Here is a 23,934-nt window from a genome sequence, read left to right as displayed (position 1 = left end):
CCAGCAAAGGTCATCTCTGTTCGGAGTCACATTTCTCCAGACCCTACCTTCTAACCAAGTGCCCTTACCATTTGCAACTCACTTTATGAACATCTTTTATGGCCTCAGAGTGCCAGGATCTACAAGAGGAGCCGTGGGCCCCGCCCTTGGCCTAAAAGAGCTTCCTCTCTGCTGATCAGCAGGAAGGGAGAGGCATAAAGCGAGCTGGGGAGGTCTGCCAGAAGGGTCTCCAATAAGCAAGAGACATTGTTGGCTCTGGAGCAGGACAGTGACAGGACCAGTGCTACTGTTTAGAGCAGATGTCAGCAAATTTTGTCTATAAAAGACCAGATCGTAAGTTTTTTAGACTTTGCAGACCATATGATCTCTGTTACAACTAATTGAATCTGCTGTGGTAGCACGGGCAGCACCATAGACAATACATACATGAATGACTACAGCTGGGTGCCAGTAAAACTTTATTTACAAAATAGGCAGGGAGCAAGATTTGGTGTTGAGGCCATAGTTTGGCCATCTCTGCTTTAGAGAAGTCCTATCCAGTGGAATATGTGCTACAAATGCAAGCCATAAAGGTAATTTAAAATTGTTCTTGGGAGTTGCGTCGTGGCTCAGTGGTTAACGAATCTGACTAGGAACCACGGGGTTGCGGGTTCGATCCCCTGGCCTCGCGCAGTGGGTTAAGGGTCCGGCGTTGCCGTGACCTGTGGTGTAGGTCGAAGACACGGCTCGGATCTGGTATTGCTGTGGCTGTGGTATAGGCAGGCAGCTGCAGGTCAGATTCGATCCCTAGCCTGGGAACTTCCCTATGCCATGGGTGCGGCCCTAGAAAAGGCAAAAAAATAAAATAAAATTGTTCTAGCAGCCACATTTTAAAAAGCCGAAAGAAAAGAAGTGTAATTTATTTTAATAGTATATTTTATGTAACCCAGTAGATCCAAAATATTATCATTTCAACATGTAATAAACAAAACCATTATTGATGAGATATTTTACATTCTTTTTATCATACCAGGTCACTGAAATCGGTTAGGAGTTGAGTTGTAGTTCTCAAAAAGATGTTGAAGTCCTGACCGCCAGTACCTGCGAATGGACCTCATTTGGAAATAGGGTCTGCAGAGGATCGTGTTAAGACGCGGTCACTGGGTGTGCTCTAAGCCCATCGGACTGTTATCCTTATTAAAAGGGAAAATCTGGATAGAGAGACAAACATACAAACAGAGAAAGGACCGTGTAAGGACAAAGGCAGAGATGGGGGTGATAGAGCAGAAGCCCCAGACCGCCACACATTGCCGGCCAACCACTGGAAGCTGGGGGAGAGGCCTGGGACACGCTGTCCCTCACAGGCCTGACAACCAACCAACCGCGCCCACGCCGCCATCTCAGACGTCTAGCTTCCGACTGCGAGGAAGTACATTTCCGTTGTGGAAGTCACCCTGTTTGTGGTACTTTGTTAGAGCAGCCTTAGGAAGTGCATCCAGGACCTAGGTCTTTATATTTTATACTCACAGCACAACTCAATTCATAGCGACCACGTTCCAAGGGCTCAACAGCCATCCATGGCCAGCGGCTACCATACTGGACAGCGCAGCTTGAAAGAGAACAATTTGGCTACCCCCAAAGTGGGGGTCAGAGAAACAGGGAGCCTGAGGACGAGGTATAAACAAAGAACTTTTTATTTTATTTATTTATTTATTTATTTATTTATTTATTTTGTCTTTTTGCTATTTCTTGGGCCGCTCCCATGGCATATGGAGGTTCCCAGGCTAGGGGTCCAATCGGAGCTGTAGCCACTGGCCTACGCCAGAGCCACAGCAACGCGGGATCCGAGCCGCGTCTGCAACCTACACCACAGCTCACGGCAACGCCGGATCGTTAACCCACTGAGCAAGGGCAGGGACCGAACCCGCAACCTCATGGTTCCTAGTCGGATTCGTTAACCACTGCGCCACGACGGGAACTCCAACAAAGAACTTTTTAAAAACCTGGACCTTGGAGTTCCTGTTGTGGCTCAGCAGGTTAAGGACCCAACACTGTCTCTCTGGGAGGATTTAGGTTTGATCCCTGGCCTCACTCAGTGGGTTAAGGATCCAGCCGCAAGCTAAGGTGTAGGCTGTAGATGCAGCTCGGATCCAGGGTTGCCGTGGCTGCGGCACAGGCCGCAGCTGCAGCCCTGGTTCAACCCCTGGCCCGGTAAGCTTCCATATGCCACAGGTGAAGACACAAAAAGAAAAAAAAAAAAAAAACACCTTGAGCTTTCTTGCAAATGTATTAAATGGCACAGTGCTAGGGTGTTTCCTTTCCCGCTCCAGTCTGGGGCCGTCAGGAACCGAGCAAGGCACAGCCAAGAAACGCTCCATTTTCTTTAGCTTTGGCCCAAGTCATTTCATTCCAGAGTTCTGTTTTTGCTTCTCTGGTGTGTGATCGCTTTGATCTCCCAACTGATTTCCTCTGAACTCAATATGTGATATTTTCCCTTGAAGTAATTTGGCAGTTTCATCATTTTATTGATCTTCCTTTCCCATTAACTGTATTCGTGCATGCAATATATCATGTGAAATGACAGGAAAATTGTAACAAAAAGTCGAGTTCCATTTTCGATATCTGACAGCTTTCGAGCTCCCTCCGCCTTTTCCCCTTTTGCCCCACACGCAGCGAGCCCATAAGAAAAGCTAGGCGCCCCCTCCCTCAGTGCTGGCGAGGGAGTTCAAACCAAGAACACCCCAACCCGCGTGCAGGAATCTGCACCCCGGGCCCATCTTCTACCCACACCAAAACCCAGAGCCAAGTGAACGGGCTGGAATGCCTGCCCCACTCTCCCAGAAGGCCTCTGATGTGAATAATAAACCTTTTCACACCCTCTTGGTGCATGTGTGACATCAGCCTTGAGATCTGAACCAGTTTGGGGTGGGGGTAGGAAGGATGCCTCAGGACCCCAAGACGGCTGGCGCTGAGAGCAGCCTTCTCTAAAAAATGACCACCACCTCCTGGAGGTCTTTCTTCTGTTGCTTTCAGCTAACTAACTGGCTCTGCAGCCCGCCAGCAATTATCCATGTTGAGTGGCTACCTAGTGTGCTCCTTGAACTGCGCTGCTGGCTGCAGCTGCCTGCCAGTGAGCTGGCATCGGCGTTGTGGCCGCATTTAATAAGTCCTAGCAAGCTTCGGTGACTGATTTAACCTGCCCATGTCAGGAGTTTTGCATTTGGGGCCAAGAGTTAGGTACTGGGACCCTCCTCAAAGGGGCCCCGAGTTGGGTATCTCAGCCCAGACCTGTCTGTGTCAGATGGAACGCAGTGTCTCAATTCCTGAACCAACCAAGAGTGAGGTCAGACTCAGGGGAGCGACTCTCACGCCGCGATTGTTGGTTGTATGTTGCAACCTGGCATTGGTCCTAGTCTACACAGTGCTCAGGACAAAGACTGACACCATGAGCAGTCTGCTGGTCACGGGGGACACTGGCATAAGGAAGAAGAGTCGCCAGGTGGCGTCCTGGGGTCACCTTCTTAAAAACAGTTGGCTCATCAGGACTCTATCTGCCTCTGGTGCAACGAAGCTCCTGATCCTCAGAATCACAGGCGAAAACACCCACGGTAGCTCCGTGGCACAGACCCCTAGGAAGAGCAGCCGTGATGCTTCTTCATCTCCCCTTCTGAAAGAACCAGAGGACGCCATCGCCTCATCCCACAACGGGACCGAGGAGGACTGAATGCCACATCTGACCTCACGCCAGGAGGTTAGTTCGGACTCCACCTAAGCCCAGAGTCTAGACCCAATAAAACAATAATCGCTGTAAGAAAGGTCCCTATCCCTGATAACACTGATTTGGGACTCTCTGGAGAATCTTATGACCATGACCAGGGTAGAGAGGAGTCCTCCAACACAAGGGACATCCAGTACCCACCGAAACAAAAAGTGAGCTGAACAAGAAAAAACTGATGAAGGGGGAGGGGGAGGAGAGAGGCTGAAACAGAGCCTTGAAATTTGACCCAGCCGTATATCCAAACTGTACAGGAATAATTTACGCAACAGAAAAGTAAAAGTTTGCTGACTGGCTCTTGCACGTCTAAAACAAGTTTCTAAATGAACATTAACATCTGCTGATATGCACCAAATGGCACACTTTCACGGCCTTAGTAGATACTGAGCCCCAAATCACAGTTACACCTGCAGGTCTCACTAAATCTAAACGAAGTATCCTCTCTACTCTTGCAGGAATTACCAAACAGAAGAAGAAAGAATTACCAGCAGAGGGGGAAAAGGCGTGCCTCACCTCAACCATCAGAACGACTGCCTTGACTCAATTCCCCATGGTCTTAGAGCCCCCAGCTCTCACATAGCCCACAGTGAGTGCTCTGACCCGGGCAGTAGCAAATTGAAAGAGAGTTAAATATTTGGTATCTACAATTGGTTTAGCAAAAATGGAGCCACATGGACATTCTCCTTGCTGTTTAAAAATCAGTAATGTGGTCCGCTATAGATTAACACAAGGCCCTCAAGAAATAAGACCAATAAATTCTACAGAAGCTACTGAAGGAAAAGACTATTGTTCCTACTGTCTCTCCCTTTAACAGCCCAGTTTCCGCAGTGCTCAAGCCCGATACAAATGAATAGTGTCTCACAGTCCCTTCAACCTAATTCCATGGCACCCCGATGAAGGCCCCATCCGAAGCTGGAGGGAGTGCATTGCACAAGACTGCCCTCACTTCTGATACCAGTCGCAAGTTCAGGGTTCTTGAGACCACATTCGGCTTCTATAATTCACTAGAAGGACTCGCAGAGCTCACTGAAAGCCATTACACTCACAGTTCAAGCTTATTACAGGGAAAGGATACAGATTCATATCAGCCAAGGGGAGAGACACACGGGGCAAGGTCCAGGAAAGCTCTGAACGCAGAGCCTCCAGCTGTCCTCTACCCACAGAGTCCTGGCCGGCGTTACTGTCCTGGCATTGCTATGTGACAAGACACATGGAGTGCTGCCCATCAGGGAAGCTCACCTGAGCCTTGAGTCCAGAGTCTTTAGTGGGGCTGGATCACGTGAACCTGGTTGCTCATCTATGGGGCTGGCCTCAATCTTCAGACCCTCCAGAGGTCAAGGGACACTCCATGACCCAAAGCTCCCACCCCAGATCAGCTGTTAATGTGGTCCTGAGGCAAACAAAGATATTCCTATCAGGCATGGTATTTCAAGGACTTAGCTATTACCTCCAAGAAGCCAAGGGCAAAGGCTGGACCTGACTTTGGGCAAGATTAAATGTTTGACTACACAGCTCCCAGACCTAATTTTACTAAAATTACTGGATCCGATTAACAACTAGAAAATGTTCTGCTACTAAAGATGCGGCGAGCATGTTCCATTCAGGGCCTACTTCCGTCGTCTCTCAGCGGAAGTGTGTCCTCATCTCCAAAGAGACGTGATACACCAGCTACATAGGCAGTGGCTCAACAACCCTGTCACTGCACTCAATCCCCACCCCCCACCCCCGTTTTTGGCCGCACCTGCAGCACATGGAAGTTCCCGGGCCAGGGACTGAATCCAAGCCACAGCTACAACCTATGTCACAGCTATGGCAACACTGGATCCTTAACCCATAGCACTGGGCCAGAGATCAAACCCGCAATGCCACAGAGATGAGCCACATCGTTAATCCACTGCGCCACAGTGGGAACTCCTGCACACACTCTTGGCAGGGAAAATCTCAGCGTCATCCGACTTTCCTCAGGAGCACAGGTGTCATACGCACTGATGACCCCTTCCTCCGAGGTGACTCGTCTGACATCACTCACATAAAAACACTCCCAAAGGGGATGCGCCACGGCCCCACACAGGGTACTAGGCCCCACCGTTTGGTGGAACTGCTGGGAATGACCTGGCCAGCCAAGGGCCACCCCACCTCGACACTGTCAGGAAACACCTGTTGACCCTCTCAGCACCCGCGTCCTTAAAAGAAGCCAAACATCTTTTAGATATTTGGGGTCCCGAAGGCAACATACTCCTGTTTCCAAATTTTACTTCAACCCACTATGCTGTTACTTACAAACCAGCCCATCATGAATGAGGTTCCCACCAGCAAAAGGCGCCAGAATGTGTCCAAACTTGGAGACAACGCGCATGCCCAGTCGGTGTCTTCCAGAGACGCCTTCACTGTGGAGGCTTCAGCAACCCCCTCTCAGCCTCCCGGAGTCTCCAGACCACCTGGGATGGCCATAAGTTGTCTAGGTAAAGAAATCTTTTTTTTTTCTGGTGCAAAGACTGGTCTCCTGAGCCCCGTGGTACCTGCCATTAGAGCAACAACTGCATTCTGGGCCCTTCTGGAGAGGGAGACTCTCACAGGAGCCTCTCCCCGCCCCCCCACCGCGGCCCTTGTACGCTTTTGATCACGGAGGCGTTTTGGTCCCTCCTGACTGCAGTAACAATGATACTTAGATGATGGAGGCAAACCTGGGCCCTCTGGCACATGCCACCTATAGGAACAGGTGGCCTCCCCTGTCCTCCTGCCCTTGGCAGAGCCAGCAGTGCTGAAGGAGATGACCCCTCTCCCCGACTCAGTGATCATCTGGGGAGCCTCTTGGGATCAACTTCAAATCAGAAAGGGGAGTCTGTACGCTTTACAGACCACAGCGCTGCTGGAGAGCTGCTGCTGACTGTCATCTAACCTGGATGTCTTTAATCAGGGACAGGACCCAAGTGTCATCAAAACTGACCCAGCCACAGGCCATCACTTAGCACTAGAGGATACCCTGGCTAGCAACCATTCCCATGTGCATATTTCTGCAGACTCCTGGGCCACAGCCAATGGTCTGGCTGTCTGGTCTGACCAACGGCAACAACAATTCCTTATCCAAGGCTGCCCCTTTGGGGAAAGGAACTCTGGGGATTTATTGCCTCGCAGATACCCGAGACATAAATCAAGGTCACACATGTCGCTGTGTGTATTTAACGCTACAACACAAGGTCTCAGCAAGGCACTCCTTATCCTCTTCAGGGTTCCCGACATCACTGATAGTGAACGAGGCATTCATTTCACTGCTCAGAATACACAATGCTGGGCTCTTGAACAAGGTACTCAAAGGAGTGTTCACGACCCTCCCCGGTCTCAGGCTGCAGGCCTCCCAGAGCATCCTAACGGCTTCCTTAAACCAGTTCAAATTCAATTCAGTGAAATACGGCACCATTCAGTCATGAGTGAAACATCAGGGATGAATTGGAATAAAGAATCTGACTCCATGTTTTGTGTTTGATTGTTGATGGCTTTCAAGCCCCCTTTCCCGTTGGCCCCACATGTGTACAAGCCCAAATCATCCCTCCCCTCGTACCAGCAGGGAAGTTCTAACCACCAAAAGCTCAGGGAAGCCTCATCCCTACCCCATGCCCTCATCACACTAAAGCCAAACCAAACCACTAGCCTCCTCCTTCATTCAATTTGAATGGACCCGCCTGGGCGCTTCGCCTGCTCACCCAACAAAGCCTCCTGATGGAATAGCTTCTTCCTGCTTTCCTGGAGCAGGGAGGACGCCATCAGCCTGGACTTCAAAGCCAATGTGAGACAGAGCTGGTTCCATTCTCCTCAGGGCAACCCCAAAACTGAGATTCTATCAATTAAGAACTATAATATCAAATGTCCCAGCCCATTTCTGATAAAAGCTAACTCCACCTCCAGAAGGACTTGACTTCTAGTCCCCAAAGGGAATTTTTGCAATCGTAGCCATGAGGGAAGAGACATTTTAGACGCTTATGTGACATGTCACATATGTTCCCCACTCCCACTTAGTGATACTCATTTCCCCTTAAATACAGTTGCAAACGCTTACTTTTCTAGCCAGGCAGGAAAGAATGCAACATTCAAAGTCATCATCTGTACAGAAATCCTGATAAAGACTTTTACAGAACTGCAATGTCACAGCTACCCTGGTATTATTAATCCTTGAAAAGGAGAGTCAGCATTGCCCAAGAAAGCTTTGTTAATACTATAACCATCACACACTTGGCCAAAAAAAAAAAAAATAAAAAAGTAGCAGCAGTAGGATTGAAATCCCAAGTTGGTTTTACAGAAATGAAAGGTCCGTAAGAGGTTATACGGTGAAAATGATATTGACAAACGCCATGGCAACCAAAACCGCTTGCCGCCTTGTGAAAATTAAAATCTTCCTGATGGTCAGGCAATTGGCGGGTGTCTGTCTGTAAGTGAGCATATGAATAAAAAGCTTCTCCTGGAATAAAAATCATTCCAGGGCTGCTAAGACTGTTCAGGAAAGAGGAAACTTTGATTCTGGAAATCTCTTTTTGCCAGTCTAATCCTACAGGCAAGTTATCAATTTCAGCTTCCGATGAAAACAGCAAGGGGAAAGGAGTATTTATGTGAGCATGTGAAGCAGAAAGGCGCCTGGAGAAGCAGCCACTGCACCGCCCGCCCATCTGCGAGGTTGTGCTCTCAGGCAGGGCTCTGCAGAAATACTGTATTTCCACGGAACGAAGCTGCATTTTTTCCTCTGCCAAACGCCGATCATGGCCCTCACATGCAGAGTTCTTCCTGGGTCTAACTTCCATTCTTCCTGCCCCGGTTTCAGCGCTGCTCCTTGTTCTGGATATGGCCTTCTACCTTACTGGTCGGTGTGATGAGGGTTCAGCGTCCCGTCGGCTTTGAGATAAGGCCTCAGCTCTGTAATGCAGCCTTGTCTGTGGGTTTCTAAACTCAAATATTTCCATCGCAGGGCAGGGCTCACCCTGACATTAGTTCCCCTTGAACATGAGTGCTCCTCTCTCCTAGGAGTTAACTGCACTTCACTATTTCCTTGTGAAAGGAATTCTAGTGGAAGGCTTCTTTCTCCCTCTGTCTTCTCCCCTTTCTCTCTCTCTCTCTCTCTCTCTCTCTCTCTCTCTCTCTCTCACACACACACACACACACACACACACACACACACACACACACACACACGACTTCCCAGGATCCACATTCTCAACAAGACAGGAAGAACTACAGGAGTTCCCTGATAGTTCAGCAGGTAACGGATCTGGCGTTGTCACTGCTGTGGCTTGGGTTACTGCTGTAGTGCAGGTTCCACCCCTTGCCCAGGAACTTCCACACGCCGTGAGCATGGGGAGAAAGAAAGAGAGAGAGAGGAAGGAAGGGAGGAAGGAAGGAAAGAAGGAAGGAAGGAAGAGAGAGAGAGAGAGAGAGAGAAAGAACGAAAGAACTATATTAACTTGACCTCTTCCTAAGAGCTGTCCACTCGATGAACCCTCTGCTCCCCACTCAGGCCTCCAGCTTGTCACTCCCCTTCTGCATGTGAAGAAACTGAGACGCAGCATCCGAGGGGAAGCCTTGCAGTACTAGCGCCCGTGGGACTGAGATTCTAAGCTTAACTCCTGGATGTACCCACCACCCGGCAGCAGCCTGGGGCTGGCACAGGTCCCCATCTCCAGGCCTGGAGATCAAGGGCAAGGTCACAGAGGGGCCAGGCCACTCCTTCCATCCCTCCCCCCTTGAAAAGTGCTAGAAAAGCCATGGAAATATCCAATGGCCCTTTCTGGAAGTCCACCTGAGGCCCACCAACCAACCCAATCTTCCAAGATCAAAATATACAAAACAATGTCCCTCAGGCTCTCTGCCTCCTTCTCTCAGGGGTCCAGCTCACTTCTCTCTAAACCAGAGGTATACAGGCCTGTGCTAAGTCCTGGGCAGTGGGAAATCTTTGATATTTCCACTGGTATTCCCTCCCAGGTTTTTCCCCTGCAAGGAGGTTGCACAGTCACGAGGGAAGCAAGCATCTGAACACCAGCAGAAGACATCGAGTTTGAACTTTGGACTTGGCACCTGCGCAACACTAAAACTAAAAATACAGAGGATAGGTAAGGAAAAAAGAAGAAGAAGAGAAATGAACCTTTAAGAAGACCCACACAATGCGAGTGCTTCTGTAAGCTTTGGGTTTTCTCAAAGGTGACGTGCAATTGTTTCTTGCAATTGTATTTCCCGTATCATTTTCTCTCTCCAACCTCTTACCTATCTGCCTTTCAGAGAAAACCATTTGGTGATGGGTACTCAATTGGAACACTCTACTTGTGACAAACCTGTCCTGTCGATTTTATATAAAAGGAGAGGGAAGGGGAAAAACTCAAGTAAGAGATGATAATGCCATAATTGAGACAACAATAACTCTTCTTACTTTTGCCATTAAAAACATCTGAACATTTGAAAGGCTGAATACATAGCCTCCCGGTCCCTGCTCTTCAATAATACAACTCATTAGGAGGGAGCGGAGGGAAATCTCGGTGGCATTAAGAACACCGAGCAAGGGGGAAATGAAGGCCGGTGTTACAAGCCCTATGGCCAAATTCAGAAATGAATGATAATTAGATTGCAGTTCAAAATGTGCAGGCGATCCAGGCACGCATTTTGAATCCCATCCACATTTGCAAAAGGAAGAGGTAGACAAGGCCTGGAATGTTGCCTTTCAAAAGTATCAGTGATGAACTATAAACTTCGTCCACGTATTAATGATAATTTAGCCCTCCTTAAGCGCGGGGGCTGAGAGCAACCCACATTTCGGCACAGCAGGCCCTCACAAATTTATTTTCCCTTTGCTAAATCTAGTTTACTTTGGTAGTTTGCCGAGCCATAGACTGAAGCTGCGCGGGGGTGAAAGTCCACGTCTACGTCTAATCAAATACAGGGTTTTTTAAAGGCCGCGCCAGCGCTCCACGGCCACGCGGACGTCTTCCCGGCTTCCGCGGGGCTGGGGCCAGGCTGCCAGAAGAGGCGCCTCCCTCGCTCCCTTAAGTGCTTCCCCAAACGAAAATGGTGACGAGGACAGCAGACGGCAGCCGCCAGGCCATTGCAGGATGAGCGCGGGCAGTGGCGCCGTCGGAACAGGACGGGCACCGGGGTCGGGAGAGGGCGCGGTGGGAACCCAGGCTGCATTCGATTGCAGGAACCCGCGGCGCCCTCGGGGGCAAAGCCGAGCGCCCAGAGAGCGTCTCGTCTTAGGCACAGTTTTGCTGAAAGGCACAGGGCACCCCCGGGTCTGGGTCCTGTGGTCCACGGGGACCCAGGGCACCCGCGAGTGGCGGTGGCGGCGCGCGGCCCCGCCGGGGCCTTCGCAGTCACTCTCGGCGGGTCCGGGCAGGCCGGGGGCGCGGCACCGGCGCAGTGGCAGCTCCGCGGCAGCAGAGGGCGCCGTGCGCACAGCTTGCTTTCGCGGCGAGCCGGGCACCGGCGGGGAGTTGGGGGCCTCCGGGAGGGTAGGACCAGGAACGGGTCGCAACCAGCCCGCCCGACCCGCTGCAGGTAACGCGCGCCCCTGGGCCTCCCAGTGCAACCCCCAGGGAGGGGCCTGCACTTCCCGGGAACATCGGATCCGATAACATCTGCTGACAATCCAGCAAAACGCAAATGAAGGAGGGGGAAGCATCCCCAACACCTACGCGAGCTCAAGCAAATGTCATTTTTAAACTGCCGAGGATGAGCAATTGCCGTCAGACCCTATCCTGCCGCACCTCACAGATCTCTCGCAGCTGGCTCTGTCCCCAGGTAGACCCCACCTCAGAGATGCAGGCTGCCACACACCAAGGGGCCTTCCTGTCCGGACGCCACAGAACTGCCTTAACAATCATCCAAAGAACACCTACTACTTGCCATTGTTGCTCTGAGTACTTTCGTGTCAATCATTTTACCTAATCCTCACAGATGATCCCAGGAGGCCTTCTTAGCCTCACTTTACAGATGCAGCAACTGCAGCTCAGAGAAGACGGAGAACCTATCCAAGTTCACACAAAAACCATGTTCTTCTCACTGTCCACACTGCCTCCCGGATGGGGAACACAGCTGGCCAAATGGGTTCTTAGACACTTCTTCAAGCCCGCAGAAACTATTGAAGCTAAAAGTATGCATATGAGTTCATATAATATATAAATAACTCAGGCTCTACTCCCTTTTCCATTCAGAAATAACCCCTAGACCTTCCTCTGGTGCCCTTTGAATACTGTCTCTCGGACCCATTGAGGAAAGGCCTGCCCACTTGCATTAGGACATGATGGCACACACGGGGAACCACAGTGGCCTCAGATACTCAGAGCCTTATCTTTTGGACTCTCAGGCATGGGTTCTTAGCAGCATTTGCAGAATCGGCTTTCTGTGCAGGGGAATGGAAAAGCGCCCGGTAAGGGATCCAGCAGTATCGCCAAGCACACTGGCATGAGCTGCTGGTGCCAATGTCTTACCTCCTTCCAGAAGCCTGTGCCAGCTCCTCAGACCACATTACCTTCTCCTGCCTCTACCCCCACCCCCCCGCACTTCAAGTAGGAGCCATCCTGTAGCAACTTGCTTGTTTCCACGTCCTATTCTCCAGTGCCTTCACGTGTGCCTGTCTCCCCAGTGAGCCGGAGAGAACCGCAGGAGCAGAGGCCATGTCGGCACCTGGCACGCAGCAGCTCCTGGCGGCCTGTGACACCGAATCACGGCTGCATCTCTGCTTACAACATCTATCACTTTCCACCAATTAAACAAGGTGGCCCTGTCTGCTTTTCCTTCGGATTTTTGAGTTTGTTTATTCAAAATGTTGATAGGTATAGTTTTTAAAAAGACAACGGCAATTGTAAAAATGTGCATCATTTCCTCGGCACGATGCAATGTTTACTCGGTCCTCTCTTCCTGTTTGGATCCCTGTTTCGTCTCTCCTTTGCCCCTGTACTTTGATAACAGATACACATCTATGCTCTAGGAAGTCAAATACAAATGAACACGAATAGGAAACACTGCTGTCCAGCAAATTCCCATCTCCTCCACCATTTGCTAGAACGTGCTTAGAGGAGAGTGTGGTATCACTATCAGATGTGCTGGACTGGGTATTGCTCCCTTTCCCCCATAATGCAGTGCCCAAACTGGCTGTTACTGAAAAGAGGTGGAAAGATGGGCAGTGCAGAGAGGGAAGCAAGGACAGATAGGGAAACAAGATGAAAAAGGTGGAATGGGGTGGTGCTGGGAACTGGGAGAGCAACAAGGCAATATGGATATCACAGAGCCCAATAACTAGAGAGAAGAAGTGTTATGGACCGAATATTTGGGTCCCTCCCACCAAATTCACATGTCGAAATCTTAACCCCCCCCCCATGTGATGGTATTTGGAGGTGGAGCCTTTGGGAGGTGCTCAGCTCACAAGGGTGGGGCCCTCATGAAGGGGGTTAGTGCCCTTAGAAAAGAAACTCCAGAGAACTTTCTCAGCCCTTCCACCATGTGAGGACACAGTGAGAAGACCACAGTCTATGCACCAGGAAGTGGGCTCTATTGGCACCTTGATCTTGGACTTCCCAGCCTCAAGAACTGTGAGAAATAAATTTCTGCTGTTTCATTTCTAGTTTGTTATAGCAGCCTAAAATAAAGCACAGAGGAAGGCCTAAAGAGTTGGGACTTCTTGCTAGGCCAGTTATGCTACCCAAGCAGCTCCTTCTAAAACGCATGCCCTTGCAGAAGCTTCAGAGTTTCCGGATCCACCCCACCGTGCTGCCTGAGCTTGAACATGAGTTCCCCAAGCTAGCTAGGTACTTTGGGTTGAAAAGGACAAAGAGAGTCTCATTCAGGCTGCATTCTAGTTAATGATCCCTAGTGGCTGCTAACATCGCAAAGAACAAGACGACCAGACATTATGCATCTCCTGATGGAAGCACATGGCACCATCTCTGAAGAAGTCTTGAAAAAAGGCAACTGTGAATCTGATCAAATATCGATCTAGCTACCAACTTACAGGAAATACAAAGGACAAAGGAACGCGTTAAAAGACATCACAGGGGTGCAATCAGCAAGATCCAGACTCTGGGAAACTCTACAGAACAAATGATCTCATTTCTTTCAACAAATCAATTAGACAGAAAGAAAGAGAGAGGATATGAGGAAACCTGGAGATACAAAAGCATAAATACATATCAAGCAATTGCAACGTGTAGATCTTGTTTAGATCCTGATTTTAACAAAATATATAACTTTATAAAAGTCCCCTGGCATCTAAGAGATGACTGGAAGTTTTAATGTCGGAGTTCCCATTATGGCACAGTGGAAACGAATCCGACTAGGAACCATAAGGTTTCAGGTTCGATCCCCGGCCTCGCTCAGTGGGTTAATGATCCAGCATTGCTGTGAGCTGTGATGTAGATCGCAGACGAGGCTCAGATCTGGTGTTGCTGTGGCTGTAGTGTAGGCCAGTGGCTACAGCTCCGATTCGACCCCTAGCTTGGGAACCTCCATATGCCATGGGTGCGGCCCTAAAAAGAGACAAAAAAAGACCCAAAAAAAAGGAAATTTTAATCTCATGGGATAGCTGATGGTATTAAAGAGTTATTATTAATTATTTTACACATGATAACAGTATTGTGTTTATGGTTAGTTTTTTTTAAGGCTCCTGTGCTTAAGCCAGAGATACATAGTGAAGTGTTTCCAGACGAAATAATGACCTCAGAGGTTTGCTTCAAAATGTTCTAGGGGTGGATATTTATAACAGCATTATTCACAATAGACAAAAAGTGAAAACAACCCAAATGTCCATCAGGTGGTGAATGGACTTTTAAAAATGTGGTATATCCATACAATGGAATACTATTCAGCAATAAAAAGTGTATGAAATGCTGGTATATGAGACAGCTTCAAAAACATTATGCCAAGTGTATGAAGCTAGAAGCAAAAGCTGAATGTATGATTCCATTCATATAAGACGTCCTGAAAAGAAAAATCTATAGCAACAGAAAGCAACTGGTTGGTTGCAGGGGGTTCTGGGTAAGAAATAGAGTTCAGGGAAGTGAGCACAAGGAATATCTTTGGGAGTGATAAAGATGCTCTAAAACTGGATGTGGGGAAAACAACCTAAATGTCTATCGACAGATGAATGCATTAAGAAGATGTGGTATATATACACAATGGAATACTACTCAGCCATCAGAAAGAACAAAATAATGCCATTTGTAGCAACATGGATGGAACTAGAGACTCTCTTACTAAGTGAAGTCAGAAAGATAAATAAAACTACCATAGGATATATCACTTGTATCTGGAATCTAATACACAGCGCAAATGAATCTTTCCACAGAAAAGAAACTCATGGACTTGGAGAACAGACTTGTGGTGGCAGAGGGGTAGGAAGTGGGATGGACTGGGGGTTTGGAGCTAATAGCTGCAAACTATTACGTTTGGAATGGATAAGCAGTGAGATCCTGTTGTATAGCACAGGGAACTGTATCTAGTCACTCGTGATGGAACATGATGGAGGATAATGTGAGAAAAAGAATAGGGTCACTTTGCTGTACAGTAGAAATTGACAGAACACTGTATGGACATCAACTACAATGGAAAAAATAAAAATCACATATAAAAAAAGATGAAGAAAAAAAGACAAAAAAAGAAAATATCCTTATTCTGAGAAAAAATAAAACTAGATGTGGTGATTGATATTTATACAACTCTGTATATTTACTAAAAGCCATTGAGTTTTATACTTAAAATGGGTAAATTTTATAGTTTGTAAATTATGCCTCAATAAAGCTGTTTGGCTTTTAGTGCTCCAGGGGAATGAGAGGAAGGAGTGGGTGGGAATTAAATAAAACAAGATTGGCCATGATAATTACTTAAGCTGGGTGATGGGTATATGGGGTTTATTAAGCTATTGGCTTTAATTTTGCATATGTTTGAGAACTTCCACAATAAAAATATTTAAAAAGTGAGAGGAGAACTTTGGAAGTCGAAATCATCAGGAACTAAGGCTTCTCTGGGGACCTGCTACTCTCACCATTTCTCTTTCTCGTGTGTCACATTATCTCTCATGGTGTCTCTGCTCTCTTGTCCACACCCCTCGAATGACAGACTGACCAAAGCCTCTCGACATGCATTCTCTAGTCAAAATCCTGGAGGGCATTCTCTGCATGGCCTGGCTGATTGCCAAGGCCACTCTTAGGTGAAGCCCCTGGTGCCAGCCTCAGCAGGGCCCGCTCTCAGGTCAGGTATCCATTTCTGATCCAAACAGCCCACAAAGAAATAAAGGAAGGATGGAAGGAAAGATGGAAGGAAAGGGGGAAAAGAAAGAAAGAAAAGCACACGCGCGCGTGCACACACGAAGATATGAGCCTGAGAAGGGGGCTGTGCAATAGGCTATTTGGGCTGGAAATGGAAGCTGAGTCAGACACTAGCACGTCCCATGTAGCCTCCACTCCTACTGACCATAGAAATAACACAATCTGCTACCTTTGTGGAACTACCTCTCCTGGATGCAGCTCCAGCAGTTGAGTCTGAAACTCAGAGCATGGCCTGCCAACAAGATTGGACAGAAGTGATGGGATGTACCCCAGGCTAGCACTGGACAGCAGCAGTTCAAGAACAAGTCAAAAGCTTCTGAAGGACTCACAGACGTCAGTGTGGACCTAAACAAACTCCAGGAATCCCCCGCAACCTACAGGGGCATCGAGTCCATAGGCCTGGCACGCCCCCTCAGCGCCTTTTCTCTGGGGACCTACTCTCAGAGTTTCCTCTCAAAATTCCCTGGCCATAAAGAGAGGTCGGAGAAGAAGAGGAAGAGTTAGAAGAAGAAGAGGAAGAAGAAGAAGAAATGTCCTGGCAGGCCGGACCTGTCTCTGCTGTCTCGTGGCGGGGCAAGTAAGCGACGCTGAGTGGTCCATTAGCCGCAGTTCACCCCTGCCGCCTCCGAAGTGGTTGATTATAAACATTCCCTTGGTTATTACTCCATGAGCGCACTGACAACCGCCCACAGAAACGGCATGTTGCCTCGAGGCAGGGAAAGTGCAACACTTGAGCAGAGAAAGCTATTCAGCCTCCAAGCCCCATTGGCTTGTCCCACTTGAACACACCACGGGGAAAGTAGGGCTCTCCTCCTGCCACAGTTACACTCCAGCTGCCACTCCAGTTCTTTGGCTGGGTCAACGCCAAGGGTAAATTCATGATGCTAAACAGATGCGCGAGACTGACACAAGTAATTCCACCTAACTGACCCCTTTCTCCTCCTGTTGGCTCCAAAAGAGCATCTCTCTGAGGGTACCAGTCTAGCCAGAGCTCCGGAACTTCGACAGTTACTCGCCATGATCGCTCACCATGGCGCGTGTGTCGAGCACTCAGCCCAGCTCAGTCTTCGGAAAGGACCTTCTGCTTCAAAATGGACCAAACCCAGGTACACTAAGGATGGATCTGCATGTATCAAGGTGCTCTTTGCCCACCTCCTAATTAACCTCCATGCTCTGGATTCCAACATCCCCCATTCGTGTCCCCACAGCTCCATGGCACGGACGAGCAAGCGCTCCCAAAGGCCATCGTGACATCCCCATCAAGAAATCAAGCATCAGGTGAGAGAGGATTTCCCTGAGAGCATTCCCCCTCTGCTGCCACTTACTTATCATCAGGCTCGCTTCTTTTTTAGGTCACTGGCTTCCTAAGTCTATTCCCATTCAAACCACCACTTTGCATTTGAACATCACTCTCAATTGTGCTTTTCCCAAACGCTTTACTTGGCTGTTTTTTCATAGATTTTGGCTGGTATAATAGAAAGCAATGGACTCTCTTCCCCACTTGCCAGCCACAGAAGCACTTCCCAGCGATTCTACATCCACCAGCAAGCCTCGCATCAGAGAACGCTCCTTGACCTGAGACGCTGTAAGAATCTGCTCACTTGGCCCTCATTCCGCTCCCTTTTGTTGCTGGCAGGGCTTAGCAATGCTTCTCAGCTACAGGATTACTGTCCAAGGGGAAATGACTCCTTCCAGATGCAGTCAAAGCTCTGGATCAATTCTGGTGGTTTGTTGATCTCCCCACTGGTCCCAGCCCATGAAGTCAGGGCATAACCAAGCTGCAAGGGAGGACAATGAGCTCAGTGCAGGCCAGGAGCCAACTTCTTGGGCAGGATTATTAACCAGGGATCCCTTGACTCCAGTCTGCATGGACTGCCTCCATAGGTCATGAACCCCCTACACCTGGGTTCAGGGGTGTGTGTGTGTGTGTTGTGTACAAATTCTTTAGTGTACAAGGTTCCTGGCTTTCATTAGTTTCTCAAAGGGGTCCCTGATCAAAAAAGTAAGTTAAGCATGTTTGTACTCAAAGAAACACCAAGCTTGGTCAGCAGTGCTCCCCACCCCATTGAGGAAAAGACTAAAGAGCCAGAGTATAGGGCTGGGCGTGGGGAAACTGAGAAGGGAAGTTCAGGAGCCTTTTCTCCAGAGCCAGACACCCCGTCCCAGGCACCAACTTACACCTAAATCCTGACCCTGGATTCACATACTGAAGGGATCCAAAAATATTACCCAAGGTTCAGTCAATCTGAATCTCATTCTTTACTCCTGGAGCAAGGTGCATGTTGAAAATGCAGTAAATGCAAACTGAATCACCGGGACCACATTTATACATCCCTGTCCTTCCTATGAGCCAGTCCTCTCATTAAAAAGATGAAACTGAGCCCAGAAAAGGGAAATGGCATGGGGCCAGTATGAGTTCCATTCACAAGGTAGGAGGGCCCTAAAGCGATCTGAGGCAACACCTGATTTTCATAATAAAGCATGAGCTCGATGACCACTTGGACGACAGGCTACAAAGGTGAAGTCACGCCTGACCAGTCTACTACGAATGGTTGAAGCAGTTCAAATGCACACGAATTTTAAAAAGGGAGACTGTGAAAACAGAAGATTTTGACATAGTTCCAAAGCACTGTGGAAGTGGGGGACAGTTGCATCATGGATCATCAGTGGGCACAGGGGCAGGAAACAGGGATAAATCCGAAATTCTCAAGAGGACAGAAGTGTAGACACTATGGTTTCCCCAAAAAAATTGGTGGAGAGATCCATCTCATCTGACTTCCTCAAAAATTATGTGGAAGAAAGTCAGCCTTGTAAAAACTTCAGGTTTCCAGGCAACACCCAACCCTTCTGAGTAGTAACATGTTAAGCTCTTTAGATTAAACTGCAGAAGATGCTGAGAGGCTGTGTGAGTGGGCTGAAAGGAGCAGGTGAGCGTCGGTGTAGGCAAGTGCAACATAATGCACCGAGAAAAAGAATCCCATTAACCACGCAAAATAACACACCGAGCAATCAAGCCTCCTCTGTACAAATTCTCGGGACATCTGCATCCAAAATGAAAGGGCTCATTCTTCTATTAGACAAATGGAGTGACACAGGGGTCATCCAGCTAGAGATGAGGATATGGAGGCCGAGGGACAGAGCCAGGACTAGAACCCAGACCAGTGTACTTCACCAGGAGTACAGCCACTAGACAAGAGTATTAGCCTTTACATCTCAGCAGGCAGATCACGGGTCTTGGAAGCAGTGTCGTATAATGGAGAGAGCACGGGTTTTCAGGCCAAACACATTCAACTACCCCTCTGCTTCTAGCTGTCTACAAATTAAGCAAGTTGCTCAATCTCTTTGAGTCTCGGTTACCTCAACTGCAAGATGGGAATAATACACATCCTTTCCGAGATTGATATGAGGATTCGAGAGCTTTTAAAAGCGCTCTACTAAAGGATTAGAACAGACATTTCCCTAAGGAATATATACAAATGGCAATATGCACATGAAAAGATGCTTGACATCATTAGTCATCATGGAGATGCAAATCAGGACCACGATGAGATTCCCCTTCACATCCACCAGGATGGCTATAATTAAAAAAATGGAAAACAACAAATGGTGGTGAGGATGTACAGAGACTGGAATCCCAATACACTACAGGTGGGCATGTAAAATGGTGCAGCTGTTGTGGAAAACAATTTGGCAGATCCTCAATAAGTTAAACAGAATCACCATATGACCTAGCAATTACATTCCTAGGCAGATGCCCAAAAGAACTGGAAACAGATGTTCCAACAAAAACTTGGGCATGAATGCTCAGAGCAGCACCATTCACAGTAGCCGAAAGGTAAAAGCAGCTCAGATGTCCATTGACTGACGAACAGATAAGTAAAAGGTGGTATATCCACATAACGAAATATTATTCAGTCATAAAAAGGAGCCAAGTACGGACATATATCACAACATGGATGAACCCGGAAAACACTATGCTAAGTGAAAGAAGCCAGTCACGAAAGATCGCATATTGTATGATTCCATTTATATGAAATGTCCAGAATAGGTAAATCTAAAGGATTAGAGACAAAACGTAGATTAGTGATTGCTTAACTAAAGCGTTTCTTTTTGAGGTCACAGAAATATTCTAAAATTGAGTGTGGCGATGGTTGCATGCGGCTGGGAACATACTCAAATCAGTTGAATTGTACACTAAATGGGTGTACGGCACATGGAGTATACGTGTCAATAAAGCTATAGAAATAGAAAGAAGGTGTTCTACGGATAGTGATGTGCTGGTAAAGCCTTAACGTTTGGCTCTCGGAGAAAAAAGGCCTCGTTGGTAGCGATTAACAACTTCGGTGGTAAAATACTCCCTTGGCCAATTTCAAGGGACCAATGCGATGTCAGCCAGCACGGAGTTGTGAGGAGATGGGCAGCAACATGCCATTATAAAGTATTTGCATTGTACACATACAATAAACAAACAGCCTCAAGATCAAGGTGATTAAATAATAGGAAGTGCTGTGTTTTGAGTAGATGTTACTTTGGTTTTGAATGGAATTTACTTAACTGCGGGTGTGTAGGATGTTTAATGATCACTTGCGAAATTCCTGAAAACGTTAACCATCAACTCTCACACACCAGGACAGACTGTCTCTAGACACTATATGACAGAACAGTCTTTTTGAAGACTTTCACACAAGCAAAGTCTAGGAAAGCGCCACCGTTGGCATTCCTCTGGGCAACAACTTCCATGGTCATTACGGTTTGGCTACAGAGCAGGTGTCGGTATTAGAGCTGATCTCTCCCCCTCTAATGCTGATATCTGAGTGTGGCAGAAATCGTTTCCTAAGGGTAGACCCATAATCCTGTTTTCTGTAGCCTCCATTTTGAGGCATTTTGGCAACATCTCTACAACCAACAAGCAATGCTAACAGTTCAAGCAAAGCATCTGAGTTCGCTTCAGCAACCACCTTTCTCTAGTCAACCCTCAGGCTCCAGGCTCCCTTCCGCTTCTTAATGGCCATGAGGCTCAGTGTTTATGCTCTTTTATGAGCCAAACTTCCAAGTCCTAATTCAATGAAAAACAAAATATAAATTTGCCTTTGAAAACGCCACTAAAATTTAATGGAGAACCATGGGAGATGTGAAGTGTTTGGTGCTTCGACTAGTCAACACCAGTCAGTGATATGTCAGTTCTAACCACCCAAACCCTCCGCCCAAGGAATACATGTTGTAGAACGTTCCAAGGCTCCTGGCACCTCCGATACTGCACCCAAGTTATGCCGTGCAATTCTAAAGCCTTTGGGCAAGTCAACTCAACAAGAGTTGTGCAGTTCCAAAGTTGAGAATATTTAAGGAGTTCCCGTTGTGGCTGAGCAGTTAACAAACCTGACTAGTATCCATGAGGACACAGGTTCGATCCCTGTCCTCAGTGGGTTATGGATCCAGTGTTGCTGTGAGCTGTGGTGTAGGTCACAGACACTGCCCGGATCCCATGTTGCTGTGGCTGTGGTAGAGGCCAGCAGCTACAGCTCCGACTGGACCCCTAACCTGGGAACTTCCATATGCCACAGGTGCATCCCTTAAAGGACAAAAAAAAAAAAAAAAAAAAAAATGACAGTATTTAAGACTTTCTTGCCCTGGAGGGTGACAGTGAGCAAAGCAACTACAGATAGAGGACTCTCTCCCCTGTGCTATGGGGGTGGCCTGAAGTAAATTACTTAGCTTCTCTGAGCCTGAGTGTTCTCATCTATAAAATAAGGAACAGTACCCACCTCACAAGACCGCTGGAGAACTGGATGAGATACGGAGTATAAAATTCCTCCTCACATATCAGTGACACATTTTTAAAATTGCTTAAAAAATAAAAATAAGTTTAAAATTGCTTAAGATCAGGAAGCAAAAACGTGTAACAGCTAAGCATCGAGGCTATAAATTCAGTCTTAAATTCAAATTCTAGCTCTGCCTGTTCCTGAATGACTCTGAGTAACAGCTCCTTTCTAAGCCTTTAGTTCTCCATCTATGAAAGGAGGCGAATGATAGCACAGCGATCATTAAATGAGCTGGGACAGGTCAAGTGCTAGGTACACTGTTAAGTCCTCAGTAAATGAGAGCTGTGAGCCCACCATGAGGGGATGGACAGAATTGTGCAAGCGTGTGGGTAGAGCTCACACTGTGTTCCCATCACAGAGGGAAGGTAGTAGAGCAAGAACGCTGATTCCTAAAACGTAAGGGTACACGGATGAGAGCCAAGACCGGGTGCGGGGAGGCCTGACAGTTCCCTTACAAAGGCAAGGGTTCTAAGGCTGGAGGTGGGATCCTGGACTCACAAACCCTTCCCTTTAGGGTTCAGCCCCCTGGGCTTATTTTTACATACAGCTTTGTAAGGTATAATGTAGGGAGACTAAACTGCACAAATCTGAAGAGTGTTTGCTCAGTTTCGACATAGGTCTACACCACAAACCATCACCACCATCAAGATAATGAACATTTGCATCATCTCCAAAAGATTCTTCATACCTCTTCCCTCCCTTTCCCCATTCCAAGGCACCCCCTGATCTGCTTTATGCCATTTTCGTTTGCATTTCTGAAATTTGACATAAAAGGAATCATACAGTATGTCCTCTTTGGTGTGTGATTTCTGTCACTCGACATAATTAAGATTCATCTGCATTGTCATGTGTATCAACACGTCACTCTCTTTTCGGTAAAGCAGTATTCCAATGTGTGAATATACCATTTACCTGGGTTTTTTTTTCCACTTACCTGTTGATAGACAGTGGAATCGCTTCCGGTTTTTGTCTATTACAAACAAAGGTGCTATGAACATCCATGTACATCTTCACATGGACAGATGCTTTCATTTCTTTTAGGAATGGAAAAGCTAGGTCATATGGTCAGTGTATGTTTAATATTTTTTTTAACCAGCCAATCTGTTTTTCAAAGTAGACATCTGTTTCACATTCCAAAAGCAGTGTATGAATGGTATAATTTCTCCTTTTATTTTTTTTTAATTTATGGAGAAACAGTGAGCATTATGGTTTTCATGTTTCTTGTGCTTGAGTTTTGGTGAGGTTCTTGGATCTGTGGGTTTATCCTTTTTATTGCATTGGGAAAAGGTTCAGCCATTATCTCTTCAAATAATCTTTCTATCTTCCTAACTTCGTCTGGGACTCCAATTACACATATATTAGGCCACTTGAAGTTGTCCCACAGCTCACTGTTTCTCTGCTTATTTTTTTCTATCATTTTTTTTCCTTCATTTTGGACAGTTTCCATTGCCATGTCTTCAAGTTCACTAAACTTTTCTTTTGCAGTGTCTAACATGCTAATAATGTCACTCAGTATATTTTTTTCTCCACCACTATATTCTTTTTCTCTAGAAGTAAGATGTAAGTCTATTTTCTATCTTCTATGTCTCTCCTTAACATGCCCATGCTTTCCTCTACCTTCTTGAACATATGTAATACATATTTTAAAGCCATTTTACTATCTTTGTCCTCTAATTCCATCATCCATCCCTATTTCTATTTAAGGATTTTTCTTCTAATTATGGATCATATACTCCTGTTTTGTATGCCTTCTAATAGTTTATTGGATTTCACAGTTGGCCAATTTTACCTTGTTGAATGCTGGCTATTTTTACACTCCTTTAAATATTCTTGAGACTTGCTCTGAGATGTAGTAAATATGCTTGGGAAAAATTCAACCCTTTCAAAGCTTCCTTATAAGCTCTTCTATGTGGGAGTGGAATAAACTTTACACGAAAGTTAATTCGGCTCCACTGCTGAGGCAATCCTCTCAGCATACTCAGTACGATGCCCTGCATATTATGAAGTTTCTTCTCTCTGGCTATTAGGAAAACGGAGCTACTCCCAGCCTGTGTGAGCTCTAGAAAACACC

Source organism: Sus scrofa, chromosome X (assembly GCF_000003025.6).
Source record: "Sus scrofa isolate TJ Tabasco breed Duroc chromosome X, Sscrofa11.1, whole genome shotgun sequence".
Classification (NCBI taxonomy): domain Eukaryota; kingdom Metazoa; phylum Chordata; class Mammalia; order Artiodactyla; family Suidae; genus Sus; species Sus scrofa.
Note: the sequence above shows the minus strand (reverse complement) of the source record.